This window comes from Nannospalax galili, unplaced genomic scaffold, assembly GCF_000622305.1.
Source record: "Nannospalax galili isolate Female #2095 unplaced genomic scaffold, S.galili_v1.0 scaffold24, whole genome shotgun sequence".
In the NCBI taxonomy this organism is placed as follows: Eukaryota; Metazoa; Chordata; class Mammalia; order Rodentia; family Spalacidae; genus Nannospalax; species Nannospalax galili.
In genome coordinates this window covers 2,485,628-2,501,816 of record NW_008352654.1, presented here as the reverse complement: position 1 = coordinate 2,501,816, position 16,189 = coordinate 2,485,628, and the positions used below count along the sequence as shown (strand labels likewise).

At 39.7% G+C, this 16,189-nt stretch overlaps 1 protein-coding gene and 1 pseudogene across 16 annotated transcripts in view; both read right to left on the bottom strand.

The window, feature by feature from the left end:
• Numb (NUMB endocytic adaptor protein) overlaps window positions 1–16,189 on the bottom strand; it is a 163,257-nt gene that overhangs the window by 73,161 nt on the left and 73,907 nt on the right. For 11 of the 16 annotated variants that reach the window (XM_008849782.2, XM_029554396.1, XM_008849779.2 and 8 more), the window contains one exon: window positions 15,073–15,157. The exons of the other annotated variants lie outside the window; for them this stretch is intronic. The gene's annotated coding sequence lies outside the window, so the exon portion shown is untranslated. The remainder of the gene's footprint in view (window positions 1–15,072; window positions 15,158–16,189) is intronic. 16 annotated transcript variants of the gene reach the window in all.
• On the bottom strand, window positions 2,452–2,925 carry LOC103747386 (annotated as a pseudogene).

The window sequence follows — 16,189 nt, the reverse complement described above, 5'->3', positions numbered from 1 at the left end:
AGTGTATGTAATGCTGCGGACTGACTTGGGGCTTCATGAATGGTAGGCAAGTGCTCTACCAACTGAGCTTCATTCATTCTAAGTTCCTGGAAGACATAATTCTTGAATGCTCTCAAAAGTGCAGCAGAAATCATAAAATTAAAAAGTAAAACCTAAAAAGAATCAGAACATTTAAGAAGCAATGAATAATTATGATGGATGAAGTATCCCTTTACAGAGCAAAATTTCCAAACATGGAAATTAATACTTCAGTTTTCTATTAAGGAACATGGCTTATTCTTTTGTGAAAAGATTAAACTACCTCAAGTAGCCTCAAAGCGATCTTAACTCTAGAAAATAATGTGAGAAAATTATAAAAAATCTGTCTTCTGTGTCAGGAGTATTAATTCCTACATGGCACCAATGATAGACTTGAGACACAAAGTTGCATCCTGGGGAAAATCATTTTGTATATTAAAATGCATAATATCACAGCAGATCAATTACAAAACTAGCTATTTTATATAGACAATCCAATCTTACTACACATCATTTGTAAAAGCTTTGAAAGGAATACAAAAAGTCCTTGTCTTTCTCTCTTTTTTTTTTAAATCATCTTTTTGAGACAGGGTCTCCCTGTAGCCCCAGCTGGCCTGGAACTAATTTTGTAGACCAGGCTGGCCTTGAACTCACAGAGATCTGCCTGCTTCTGCCTCCTGAGTACTGGGACTGAAGGCATGCACCACCACACCTGGCTAAGTCCTTATATTTTCTAAAAATGAATTTAAGCAGACCATTTCTTTTTCTTTTTTAAAATATTTTTTTATTTTTTTATGTGTATGCATATATTGCCTGGATGTATATAAGTGCTCCTGTGTCATGCAATGTCCTCAGAGGACAGAAGAGGCTGTCGGATCCCCTGGAACTGGAGTTACAGACAGTTGTTAGCTGCCATGTGGGTGCTGGGAATTGAACCTGGGTCCTTTGGAAGAGCAGTCAGTGCCCTTAACTGCTGAGCCATCTCTCCAGCCCTCTTTCTTTTTTAAAATAATATTTTATTTATTAATTTTATGTATATGAGTGTATTGGTTGCTTTTGTATAAGTGCAACTGTGTCATGCAGTGCCCACAGAGGTCAGAAGAGGGTGTCAGATCCCCTGGAACTGAAGTTACAGACGGTTGTTAGCCGCCATGTGGGTGCTGGTAATTGAACCTGGGTCCTCTTGAAGAACAGCCAGTGCTCCCAATCACTGAGCCATCTCTCCAGCCCCCACCTTTCTTAATTTCTTTAAAAAATTTTTATTTTTATGTGTATGTCTGTTTCTCTGCACTGTATATATATGCAATGTATGTGTGCAGTACCCACGGAGGTAAGAAGGCACTGGATCTGATGGAATTAGAGTTACTAGCATTACAGACAGCTGTGAGCTGTATGTTGATGCTGGGAACTGAACCTGGGTCCTCTGCAAAAACAGTTTCTTTTCTTTCTCTCTCTCTCTCTTTTTTTTTTTTTTCGGTCTTTTTGAGACAGGGTCTCCCTGTAGCTCCAGTTGGCCGGGAATTCACTATGTAGACCAGGCTGGACTTGAACTCACAGAATCCACCTGCCTCTGACTTACAAGTGCTGGGACTAAAGGTGTGCACCACCGTGCCCGGCTCTCTGCAAGAACAGTAAGTGCTATAACCACTGAGCAATCTTCCAGCCCTCCTTAATTTCTTTCTCTTAGCAACTGCTACCTACCTACTTGGCCTGGTCAAATACCTGAAAACCATCTCTCTGTTTGCTTAGAAAAAATTTTAGTTTTAGGTTCACACTGCCACAAAGCGATGGGTTTCATTATGGTATTATCATATACCGCTCTGTGGTGCTGAGGACTGAACCCAAGACATCATACATGCTAGGCACACACTCTACTTACTGGGCTTCATCCCCAGCTCTCCATCCATTCTTTCTGTGACCTATAAGTACTGATTTTACCTCCTTAGTATCGCTTGAATTCATCCCTTGCCCACTATTGACTCATTTTCACATTTTCACTGTGATACCTTTTTAAAAAATCTGTCTGAAACTTAAGCTAAACTAAGGTGATTTTACCTCCATAGTATGGTTTGAATTCATCCCATCCCACTGTTCATTCATTTTCACTCATCCTCCTCCCCATCCTTGCCATTTGTAATTATCTTTATTACTGGTAGACAGGAGAAATGTAAGAAAATATCCTGATTCGAAGAGCATTAGATACTAGACCAGAATAGATCACACTGCTTAGGTCAACAGAAAGGCCTCCTAGTTATCCTTTTTCTCTTTTTACAGGGTTGGATATTAAAATTATGGCCTTGTACATAGCAGGCAAGCTCTCTACCTCTGAGCCCTTCCTCATCATTTTCATTTTTTTCTATCTTATTCTGTCACCTCCCTTGGTGCTGGGGTTGGAACCCACAAGCAAAGAAGATATATCCCCCAGCCTGCCTTTTTTTGTGTGATATCTTTTTTTGTTGTTGTTCACATCATAGTTTATTTACAATTATATCCGGTATGAGTTCAAGAGTTTAATCCCCTTCTCAGATTGTACCTCTTAAACATTCTTCATATCTGTTAAATGGATGAAGTAAAACATCCTTATTTCTTAAGTAGTTGGTGCCTAACTATAAAGAAAGATGCAGCAAACCCAAATCCAAAGAACACAGTCATCATAGCCAGTAACCGCCACTTGTTATCCACTGAAAATGGCAAATTCTTCCCGGGGCCCTCCTCATAGTGGCCACAGTGGACCACAGAGGTGGTGAACTTCTGGACACTCTGGCCCAACATGGTTCTGCTGGAAGCTCTGCGAGGGGTGCAGACACCTACTGCAGAAGAAATGGTCTTATCACCACTCTCCTTTTCCTCTGGACTTGCTTTCTTTGTGATATCTTTTTAAAAACCACTGTCTGAAACCCAATCACTTCTTTGTTTGTATTAACTGTTTTCCATTAGAGCATAAGCTCTGTAAGGACAGGATTCTAGTATGTTCCCTGTTTACTTCCTGGTTTCCTGGAACTGGTAAGCAGAAGGGCTGTTCATATGTCCTTATTGAATGACTGAGGTCCAACGAGCACTCTGGATTAATAAATACTGAGTGCATGCCTGAGGTTCTGGTCAACATCTGGCTTAAGTAAAGGAGGCACATTGGCACAGGTGAAAGAAGGTGGTAAGCATTACAGTGAAACAGACCTGAGTTTGAATGCTGCACTCCCTTATGACCGTGTGACCTGATGTATGGAACACCTGAGTCACACAATGTGGAATGTGGAATAAAAATGTAAACATGGCTGAACCAATATCAAGGTGTGATAATGCCACTACGTGCAGGCACCCAAAGTGAGAACTTTGGGAATAACACACTAAACCCAAACACTGACTGGACACATCCACTAGGGCAGCACCAATCAGACTCTGGGTGTGCCACACTCATGCCCAACCACCAGGATATAACTTTCATGATGAAGGACAGCCTGACAGGACTCCATGTTACTCATAGTCTAACAATTGGAACTCCTGCTGGATCTCCTGACCAAAACCATGCCAGATCACTATGTTGCCATTAGAACACCGTGATGAATATGTCAGTGAACCTGAACTGACTGGTGATTGGGTAAGCTCCTGTTTGCTGTGTAATAAGTAAATGTATATTAGTATCATAGCAATGGCCTAAACTGATTCTTTTCGATTACCTCAATTACTGTGTTGGTTAAGTGTTCCCAATACCTGAAGCAAACAATTAATTTTTCTAAGCCTTAAAAGATATGGTGCCAGGCGTGGTGGCACATGCCTTTAATCCCAGCACTCAGGAGGCAGGCAGATTTCTGTGAGTTCGAGGCCAGCCTGGTCTATGTAGTGAGTTACAGGACAGCTGGGGCTACAGAGAGACCCTGTCTCAAAAAGACCAAAAAAAAAAAAAGTATGGTGCGGGGCATGGTGGCACATGCCTTTAACCCCAGCACTTGGGAAGCAGAGGTAGGCAGATCTTTGTGAGTTCAAGGCCAGCATGGTCTACATAGTGAGTTCCAGGACAGCTGGGGCTACCGAGAGACCATCTTGAAAAGACCAAAAAAAAAAAAAAAGATATGGTAATTGGGGCTGGAGAGATGGCTCAGTGGTTAAGAACGCTGGCTGTTCTTGCAGAAGACCTGGGTTTGAATCCCAGCACCCACATGGCAGCTAACAACTGTAACTCCAGTTCCAGGGGATCCAACAGCCTCTTCTGTCCTCCGTGGGTATTGCATGACACAGGTGCACTTACCTACGTGCAGGCAATACATACAACATAAAAATATAAAAATAAAATATTTTTAAAAAAGATATAGTAATGACTGCTACTTTCGAGGGTCACTGTGAGATTAAGAAATAATGTAAAACCAGGTGTGGTGGCATACATCTTTAACCCCAGCACCGAGAGGCAGAAGCAAGCAGATCTCTGTGAGATCTAGCCCAGCCTGGTCTATGTAGCAGGTTCCAGGAAGTTGGGGCTACAGGGGAATGCTGCCTTACAAAAGAAAGGAAAGAAGGATGAAGGAAAGAAAGATGGATAGATGACGTAACATTTTGAGATGGGGACTTACTATGTTGCTGAGGCTGGCCTTGAACTCTCAACCCTCCTCCTTAAGCCTTTATAGTAGTTAAAACAGGATTACAGGCTTGTACTACTATGGTCAGCTTCCAGTTCGACTATTCTGAGACATATTCATTTAATTTATTCTTAGAAAGCTATTACTTGAATTCAGCTTCAAAGGCCCATTCTATTCCAATCTATTCTGATTACTGTCAGCTTTCTAAAACCCATGAAATCACTCTACTTAAAATCCTCCAGTTGAGGGGCTGGAGAGATGGCTCAGTGGTTAAGAATACTGGTTGTTCTTGTAGAAGACCCAGGTTCGAATCCCAGCATCCACATGGCAGCTAACAACTGTCTGTAACTCCAGTCCCAGGGGATCTGACAGCCTCTTCTATCCTCCACAGGCATTGCATGACACGGGTGCACTGACCTACATGGAGGCAACACATGCATACACATAAAATAAAAAAAATTTTTTTAAAACAACAACAACAAAAATTCCTCCAATTGCTTTATACCACCTTCAAGCCAAAGTCCAAATGCTCAGTATGGCAAACAGTCTTTACCTTACACTTTCTCTTGCCAGTGTCCATTCACAAGCTAAGGTCTAGCTGTAACACATTACTTACAGTCCTCCAAAGTCTGCCGTTTTTCAGCACCTCTGTCTGCCCAGGGGCAAAAAAATTACCTGCCCCCTGTTAAGCTCTACTCATGTTTTGTGTTAGCTTAGGTGTTAACTTGTCTAGAGAAGCTAGCTTTTTTTTTTTTTTTTCCTAACAAGCCCTTACCTGGCTTTGATTAGGTCTGTTTACTTTCATATGACTCATATTAAAGGTTTTTTTTTTTTTTTTTTTTGCTGACTTCTATTATTGTACTCAACAAACCTTAGGGCAATTTCTATTTCCTTAATTAGGTAGGCTGTATCCTACTTGTTTAATTAGTACCTCTGCATCGTAATACAGTGCTTGTCATTTGAAGAAATAGAAAAGAAACCTCCATCGTAACAGAGACTACTTAGTAGGTAGGACATGTCTACACATACAATGAGCAGAGAATAATCAGTGCTGGAAGAGACTACAGATGCAATAGACCAGTTTCCTACTGACAAAAGACTTCACCCACTGTCTATATTGGAGATCTCTGGGTAGAGATTTACTGATGTACTATTCTGGCTGCTGAATAACAGAATAAAAATGTCAAAATAATTTGGGTTTACATATCTTGTCACTTTCAGTACTCAAATGGTTTGCGATCAGCATTTCCACAAAGCATTACATATTAATAATTCTCAAATTATACTCCAAGTAGCTTGCAATGAAATGGCTCAGGTGCCACTGGTTGTTTAGAAGGAAAGTAAGGGAGGCTGAAGACTGGACACTCTTAGGAGAAGCTCCTGGTCCCTATCACAACTTCAGACAAGATTCATTTTATCTGATTTCTACGCTGGAGTTCCATGTAAAACTTTAAGGAAAGGGTTTCATAGCTAGGAAACTTTTGAAATGTAGTGACAAAATAGTTTTAATATGAATTTGTAAAATATAAAAATATAGCAATGATATCTTGCTTGCTACTTTTTTTCTTCCCCTTTGGTCTTTTTTGAGACAGCGTCTCCCTGTAGCCCCAGCTGACCTGGACCTCACTATGTAGACCAGGCTGGCATTGATCTCACAGAGATCTGCCTGCCTCTGTCTTCTGAGTGCTAGAATTAAAGGCATGCACCATCACACTTAGTGCTTGCTACTTCTTAATAAACTACCACCACTGGCTTGAGAACATAAGTCCTAGTTGAACACAGTGATAGATATATTTCCATAAGTCTAAGAATTAAGAATTATCTTGTCCTATAGGCTAATTTTATTTTTAAAATATTTTGTTTTTTTATTTTATGTGTATGAGTGTATTGCCTGCATGTGTGTTAGTGCACCCGTGTCATGCAATGCCTGCAGAGGACAGAAGAGGCCGTTGGATCCCCTGGGACTGGTGTTACGGACAGTTGTTAGCTGCCATGTGGGTGCTGGGATTCGAACCTGGGTCTTCTGCAAGAACAACCAGTGTTCTTAACAGGTGACCCATCTCTCCAGCCCTAATTTTATTTTTTAAGAAAGCGCCATTATACTAGAATTTACAAAGGTAACTATATACTATTTAATGGTTAAATTTAGAAAAAAATTTTCCAAAACTTCTTTCACATCTATTTACTTACTGTGTACATGTGCAAGTGTTTATGGGCACACGAATGCTACAATGCATGTGATGCCACGACTCCAGTTCTTTTATATACTTCCTTCCTCCCTAGACCCCTTTCTTCCCCAATACTCCTCTGGTCTATCTTCACTTAATTCTTTTGACAGAGGGCGTCCTCTACTTTCTCTAACCACTGAAGGTATTCTCTACATAGCATGCTTCAATCTGCACTCTCTTATTTATACAACCATTCTTTAGGAAATAACACAAACCATCACCCTATGTGTAATGACTTCTCCCATTTGTACTTTAAGATCTTGCTCTTTGATTCAAATTTCTCTATTTGGGTACATTGATGTTGCTTCACACACACTAACTTAAATCATCACCCCTCATCCCTAAAGGCATCCTCCTCTCCATTCAAATTTATGTGGTTTAATAAAAACTGAAAACTTACTCTGTGATGAACTATCCTACTGTTAAGGTTAATAGTTCCAAAAATTAGTGTGCCTAGGTCATGAAAAGAGAAGATCTGAAGGGAGGTGGGAAATAGAATAATGGAATCCACACGATAAGAAAGCAGAAGGAGTACTACTGAGGGAAGGAAGGGGATGAGCTGGAGGGGCAGGGGAATGAATGAGAACAAAGTATAATGGCATATATGCATACAGATGCCACAAGGAGGTCAATCTACTACTCAGGCTATGAATCCTAAAAACTGTGGATTATATTAGCTATTGGTCTAACTGCTTAAAAATTAGCCTAACAAGAAACAATTTTTGATAATTTATTTTTATTTTATGTGTATATGAGAGTTTTGCCTGTGTGTATGTAAGTGTACCCATGTTGTGTGTAATGCCCATGGAGGCAAGTTATAGATGATTGTTAGTCACCATGTGGATGTTGGGAACCTGGGTCTTCTGCAAGTGCAGCTAGTGTTCTTAACTGTTGGGCTAGTGCTCTTAACTTGGGGCTCTTCCAGTCCCAAGAAATAAGTTTTTTTAAATTTTTAATTGGATTTTTGTTAATTTCATATATCTTGATCATATTCAGACCCCCTTCCCTATCTGCAACCTCTCCCATACCCTCTCCTCTGGATTTCATGCATTCTGACATATACATTATGGCTTATCAAGCCATGTTTGTGTGGCGGTGTGAGCCAAGGAACAATTTTCAACTTACTCAATTCTACCATTTGTTCAGTGCTCCACCTAGGCAGTCAGTCAAATAAACAGCTACAAGCTTTATCACAAACAGTTAAATTAATAAACACATTAGTTAGTTACAGAACTAATAAAATTCAAATTTAAAGCTTATAGTTTTCTAGTAGAAGTTAATTTACAAACAGATTCAAGGAAAGGTAAAGAAAACAAAGTGTTCCTTCATGAGAGATGGTCTCATGTAGCCTAAGCTGACTGTGACCTCCCTATGCAGCTAAAGATGACCTCAAACTTGTTATCCTCCTGCTCCTCCCAAGCAATGGACTGCAGGTGTGTGTCAACACAACCAGCTTGGCTTATTTTTTTAAGTGTCAATTTTCAAAGGAAACATTCATTTAGTTCTCATATAAATTTAGCTTTTGGTAAATTTGAATTTGTTTGTATTTTAGCTTAAAATTTTAAAAAACAGGCTGCAATATGTTAGTATACCATGACTGCTACATTATTATATCATAAAATTATGCCATGTAGAGCATTTTCAAAGAAAAATAATTAACAACATATTATTCTAATTTTTCAATATTAAAACTAAAAATTACTTTGCTTCATTAGCTGTCAGAAAAGAGGGTTTTTTGGGTACTTTTAAGACAGGATCTCCCTGTAGCTCCAGTTGGCCTGGAACTCACTCTGTAGCCCAGGCTGGCCTCAAACTCACAGAGATCCACCTGCCTCTACCTCCTGAGTGCTGGGATTAAAGGCAGAGGCAGGTGGATCTCTGTGAGTTCAAGGCCAGCCTGGTCTACATAGTGAGTTCCAGGACAGCTAGGGCTACAGGGGAGACCCTGTCTCAAAAAGATCAAAAAAAATTTTTTTTAATCATTTTATTGTATTTATATGAGCATATTGCCTGTATGTGTGTAAGTGGGTGCAAGTTTCTAGGTTCACAGTTGAGGTAATACAGTTATACAATATTGAACTCAGTATAAGCCCTGTAAGACATAAAATTGAATGAGTTTTTTAACCTTTAAAAAAGATCTCCATTTCACTTTAGAATATATTGTTCCTTACAGACGTATGTCTATAAAGTCATCGGGTAGATTTCAATGGTAATGTTTATTACCTCAACTAATTAACATGATGTAAATTTCCATGCTTCCTCTCCAGTCTACAAAGAGGAGGGTCAACACAGAGGAAACATTTCCTCCATGCTTCCAAGCAAAGCTAGCCATGATCGAGCAGGACCTTTGACTTATCTTCACATAGGCAGAACTTGTAAAAGAAAGGAGCTAGGGGCTCCTCCCAAGCCCGTGAGACCCCTGAGGAACAGATCCTCAAATGACCTTAAGAGTTAAAATAAGTTGGTTTATCTGGGCCAACGGTATGGCCTTAAACACCCAAAAGGAAAGTATAACCAAAGATTAAAGGGGCCAATATAATTTTTCAATATTTCATTTATGATTTTTATTTTATTTTATGAGTGATTGCCTGCATATATATAAGAGCACCTGTGTCATGCATGTTTGTAAGTGTACCCATGTCATGCAATACCTGCAGAGGTCAGAAGAGGGCGTCGGATCCCTGGAACTGGAGTTATGGACGGTTGTTAGCAGTCATTGGGGGGTTAGGAATTGGACCTGGGTCCTCTGCAAGAGTAGCCAGCACCCCCAATTGCTGAGCCATCTCTCCAGCCCCTAAATATAATTTTAAAAGTAAATTTATATTTTAAAAATAAAAATTAAAAAGAGCTGGCAAGGTTGCTTGGTGGGCAAGGGCACCTGTTGCCAAACTGGATAACCTAAATTTGATCCCTGGGATCCCACATGGCACAAGGAGAGAATCAACTCCTGCAAGTTATTCTCTGCTCTCCTTATATATGCTGTGGAATGCATGCATAATAAATAAACTTATGTTAAAAAATACTGAAAAAATTTCTTAAAAAGAGCTTGGAGCAGAGGTACCCTACATGGTTAGACAGTGCTGCTCCTAGAAGTCACAGGCTTTTAAACAAGAGCCCCAGTACCAGGTGCAGGATACTGCCCTATGAGTTGTTGGCCAGAGAGGTCTCAGAGGCTCCTAAAACAATACAGGTGTAACATTGCTCTTGGTTTGCCCTCCAAAACTATTCCTGAAAACATCACACATTTTGGTTATAGGACACAGAGAAATCAAGATATAGCTAAGCTAGAAACTCCTTTCCTGTTGGCTAGGGTTCACAATGCCAGAAGATGCTAAGTAGGCTGCTGAGGAAAAAAAAAAAAAAAAAAAAACCCCTATAAAAATTCTACCTCAGTTAAACACATTTCATGGGGCAATATTGACTCATCAGGTAAAATCGCCCTCTTGGGAAATATGGAAAAGCAATCAGAATAGCAAGAACAATTCTGAAAATGCAAAAAAAAAAAAAAAAAAAAAACCTCTATCAACATTCTCACTCAGTTGAAGACTATGTATGGTGCAGTATTGACTCATCAGGTAAGATACGCCTACTGGTGCTATTAATAGTGGCATGACTATTTTGGGGATAATCATCCATGTTGTGATTGGATTTGATATATAATGGCTATTATAAACCTGGTCAAAAGCCTATGGATGTGGAGGGCACAAGCCTATGAGGGAAACAGCACACTACCTTTGTAAATGAACACATTGTCAAACCTTTAGACGAGGGTGCTCTCAGTCTGGAAAAGAGAAGCTCCTTTTTTGTATAGGATAGCAGTTAATGTAGAGACTCATATCTGGTCAAAGTCCTGAGAAAAAAAATGATTGCTGAGTGCTCAGACTTAAACTGGATATCTGCACCCCCCTCACCAAAGGCCAGGGAACAACACAAAAGAGAGGAAGAAAAGAATTTAAAAATGGGAGGATGAGAAAGATTATCATGAAATGTTGCCATCTAGATATGACATTGCCACTGCAACCATGAACCCACAGCAGCTATGAAGAGAACCACAAGATTGGATTCTTTAACTTTCCATCACAGATGGAAGAGTTCCCATGAGACCCCATCCCTTCCTGAGGAGCTAATGACTATTAATGATTGCTAGGGAAAAGTGGGGGAGATTATCGTTTTCTCTAATGGTGTAGCCAAAGACTAGGTGGGAATGCCTCTTGATCAAGGGGAAAAAGAGATTCAGCAGGAAAGAAAGAGGGATACCAGACAGTAATGGGAGTTGAATATAATCACAATACAGTGTGTGTTGTGTGTGTGTGTGTGTGTGTAAATAAAATTGTTAAAAAAATTTTAAAGAGAAAACTTCGAAACATTTATAGATAGAAATTAGGTGTGGGACTGGAGAGATGGCTCAGCAGTTAAGAGCATTAGCTGCTCTTGCAGAGGACCTGGGTTTGAATGCCAGCACCCACATGGCAGCTAACAACCACCTGTAATTCCAGTTCCAGGGGAATAAAAGGCCTTCTGACCGCCTCAGGCATTGTATGACATGGGTACACTTACATATATGCAGGCAATACACTCATACACATAAAATAAAAATATTAAAATTTTTTTTAAATTAGAGCCAGGCGTGGTGGTGCACGCCTTTAGTCCCAGCACTCGGGAGGCAGAGTCAGGTGGATCTCTGTGAGTTCAAGGCCAGCCTGGTCTACAAAATGAGTTCTGGGCCAGCTGGGGCTATAGGGAGACATCCTTCTCAAAAAGATTCCCCTCCAAAAAAAAAAATTTTTTTTTTGTGTCTTTTTGAGACATCTCCCTGTAGCCCTAGTTGTCCTGGAACTCACTATGTAGACCAAGCTGGCCTTAAACTCACAGAGATCCTCCTACCTCTGCCTCTCAAGTGCTGGGGAAATAATTTTTTAATTAAAAAAAAAAAAAGGAGTTAGGCATGGTGACACATATCCTTTAATCCTATCACTCAGAAGACCCAGGCAGGAGAATCGCTGTGAAAGGGACACCAGTCTGTTCTACACAGGAAATTCCCCAGAAGACTCTGTCTCAAAATAAACAAACAGAAAACCCCCAAACAAAACAAAACAAAAACATTTATAGACAGAATCAATAAAATAATTTAGGAAGGTGGCTAAACATACATGTCTGTGAATTTAAAACTTATATTAGCAAACATAAAATGGAAAAAATATAATATTTGCAGTAGTGACAAAGATAAGGCTTCTAACAGATATACAAAAAACAAAGCTGGGCGCAGTAGTGCACGCCTTTAATCCCAGCACTTGGGAGGCAGAGGCAGGTGGATCTCTCTGAGCTCAAGGCCAGCCTGGTCTACAGTGAGTTCCAAGCCAGCCCCACTACAGGGAGACCCTGTCTCAAAAAGACCAAATTAAGACAACAACAACAACAACAAAAGCACAAGAGGAGATTTAAGAGATTTTTGAGGAAAAATACCTTAGTGGAAGGCATTTAAAAATATATATATAGTACATAGTGCATAGAAAGATGTACTGTGATCAAGATGTTTATTTATAAAATAAAAAGTTAAATGTATGCATAAATGAAAATATATATGAAAAGTCATATAAAAATATATAAATGAGCTAGGCGTGGTGGCGCATGCCTTTAATCCCAGCACTCAGGAGGCAGAGGCAGGTGGATCTCTGTGAGTTCAAGGCCAGCCTGGTCTACATAGTGAGTTCCAGGACAGCTGGGGCTACAGGGAGACTCTGTCTCAAAAAAGACCAAAAAAAAATATATATATGAATGAAAAATCATATATATATATACACACACATACGATTATGATTCATATACAAGGCTAGTCCAATTCTTTTTTGGGGGGTTGTCTTTTTGAGACAGGGTCTCCCTTTAGCCTCAGCTGGCCTGGAACATGCTATGTAGACAAGGCTGGCCTCAATCTCACAGCAGAGATTCACCTGCCTCAGCCTCCTGAGTGCACCAGCATGCTTGGCTCCAATTCTTTTTTTTTTTTTTTTTTTTTTTTTTTTTTTTAAACAGGGTCTCCCTGTAGCCCCAGCTGTCCTGGAACTCACTATGTAGACCAGGCTGGCCTTGAACTCACAGAGATCCTGCCTCTGCCTCCAGAGTGCTGGAATTAAAGGCGTGCACCACCATGCCTGGCTCTGGCTATTCCAATTCTTTTTGTAATGCTTTACTTATTTACTTTTGTGTATATGTGCACACATGTGGTGGTCCGAGGGCAATTTACAGGAGCTGGTTCTCTCCTCCTATCATGTGAGTTCCAGGGATTGAACTCAGTCTATCAGGCTTAGAGTAAGCCATCTCATGGCCCCAAATTCATTAAATAATGGCTTCTGAATTTTTGTAGGGGTTATCTCCTATTCACAAATACTTAAGTAATTGGTATAAACTTAATCACTAATCATGGGTATTTTTCTGTAATTAAGCTGTAGTGAAAGTAAACACAGAACATACAGGATTTTGGTTGTTAGTGATGTCTATCAACAGGAAATATCATCTCCTTAAAGGCAGACATTTAGTCTGAAACAATAGTCAAGGAGGAAAAGAGACAAAACATATTCAGAATATGATCTTTTGGGGCTCAAAAGATGTCTTGAGTAGACCTATGTGTGGTCTTATTATAAATGTGTTATGGTTTGAAACTGAATTATCTTCTACTGGCTCATGTTTTAAATGCTTGATCCCTGTGTAGTGGCACTATCTTGAAAGGTTCCAGAAACACTGGGAAGTGGGGCTTATGTGGAGGTGAGTCACTGGGGACAGGTCCTTGGGGGTGTGTTATCCCTGCCTACTTACTGTCTTACTCTCTGCTTCCTGGTCCGCTGTGATATGAACAGCCTCTGCTATACACTCTTAACTCATGAACTCTGTGGCTCTACCATGTCTTCACTGCCATTATGGCCTCAGACCCTCTGAAGATGTGAGCCCAAATAAATCTTTCTTAAGTTGTTTCTGTCAGGTGCTGCATTACAGTGATGCAAAAGTAACTAATACAATATGTAAGATCCTTGAATAGCTGTCCAATGTGCTTTACGATACATCTGAATTATATCCGAATGTGATTAAATGAGTTATTTTTTTCTAGATCTAATTAATTCAAATTTTAGTTGATGCATATTGCAACCTAACCTTTGCACTATCTAAATGTCCTATTAGAGAATTAAAAATAATAGGGCTGGAGAGATGGCTTATCAGTTAAAAGCACTAGCTGCTCTTGTGGAGGACCCAGGTTCAGTTTCCAGCATCCATGCGGCAGCTAACAGCTATCTTTAACTCCACTTCCAGGGGACCTGACACCCTCTTCTGGCCTCTGCAGGTATTGCATGCATGGGTGCACTCATACATGCAAGCAAAAACTCACACACATAAAAATAAATAAATTTAATGATTGTGTTTTACTAGTTGCTAAAAACACTTAGCTGACATTTACTAAATCTATTAGGTGCCAGGCACTGTTTCAAGTGCCTAACATGTATTAAATTATTTAATGTCCACAACAATCCTATCAGGTGAACAACACCACTTTTAGGATTTTTACAGAAAGGAAAACTGAGATACAAGAAATTAAGTAACTTTCCCAATGTCACACAAGTAAGCAGAGAAGCCCAGAAACCTGTACCCAGCTTGTCTGTCTCCAGACCTCAACCCTTAGCCACTATGCTGTACTGCTTTCACAATGTTGAAAAGAAAAATGAAAATTTTTTTTCTTTTTTTTAATCTCATGTGTATAAGTGTATTGCCTGGATGTATGTGAGTGCACCCATGTCGTGCAATGCCACGGAAGTCAGAAGAGGGCTTTGGATTCCCTTGGAACTAGAGTTAAGGATGGTTTGTAGCTGCCATGTGGGTGCTGGGAATCGAACCCAGGTCCTCTGCAAGAGCAGTCAGTGCTCCTAACCGCTGAGCCATCTCTCCAGCCCCAGAAAAATGAAATTTTTATGAAGGACAAAAACTTCACCATTAAAGTTACTCTTAAGAGTTAAGTAAGCTGGGTATGGTGGCACACACCTTTAATCCCAGCACTAAAGAAGCAGAGGTAGGCAGGTCTCTGTGAGTTTGGGACCCTCCTGGTCTACACAGTGAGTTCCATACTGGCCAGAGCTACATAATAAGACCGTTTCCTTTAAAAAAAAAAAAAAAGGACCACAATACTAATACCAATAACAACTTAGCATAGGATGGTACTTCACAGCTATTTCAAAGTATGTCCTAGCCATGATTAATAGGTTTGAAGTTAGACAGACCTGGCTCTGAATCTTGACTGTGCCCTTTACAAGCTGTGTGACTTTGGACAAGTTTCATAACTTCACCAAGTCTCAGTTTCCTCATCTGTAAAATGAGAATAATGTCTTATAAAATTGTTGTTAATGACATAAGTACACATAATTAGAGGTCTTCAATTTTTGCCAGTAAACAAATTTATTATAATGATATAATAGGGATCATCCCTCCAAGTCACTGAATAACTGTAAAATCCACACACTTATGTAGATCAACTATCTTCTCTAATACACAACAAATAATTCCCATAAATAAAAGTCAAATACCTAGAGAGAAATTACTGAATTTTCCTTCCTTCCTTCCTTCCTTCCTTCCTTCCTTCCTTCCTTCCTTCCTTCCTTCCTTCCTTCCTTCCTTCCTTCCCTCCCTCCCTCCCTCCCTCCCTTCCTTTTCTTTTTTTCCCCAGTGGTGGGAATCAAACTCAGGACCTGGATCCAAACCCAATCACTGGGTCTTAGAAATAAAACACTGTATAAACATAGAAGAAAAAAAAAAGGATAAAACACTGCTACTTATTAACAACTCTTGCAAATCCTACTAAGCTCACAACTCTTCTAAGACTAGGAGCATTTAGTGACTAAAAGAGGAAGACAATGTCAAGAAGGATCCATTCCTGGCACTGACAGGAAAGAATTTTTATGGAAGAAAGAAAGTAGGATGAAAAATGTACTCAGGGCAATGCAAAGGAAACTTACTCAAAATGACTGAGAGTATCTCCATGATTAATTCTAAAATCTTATCTATATATTTTTTTCACATAAAAACTAAGATAAAAATAATTTTATTTTCTTATAGCAAATAGAAGTTTTGCAGAGTGTTAAAAAGCCATTTGGTTTGGAATCTCATTTTTTGTTTTCTTTATTTCTTCCAGAGTGCCAAAGAAAATATATGAATGGTAAAAGGTAGATATGAATTAAAATTACCAAACTGGGACTGAACTTTCATAAACGAAATGTGGTCAAAAGGAAATCTGTTTTCTTAAAAAATATTTATTAGACTACTATCCTCAGGCCTCTTGGGGTAAGTCTATAGCGCAGCTCTCCGCGCCGGGACTCCCTAAGCCTCATTCACCCTTTCACC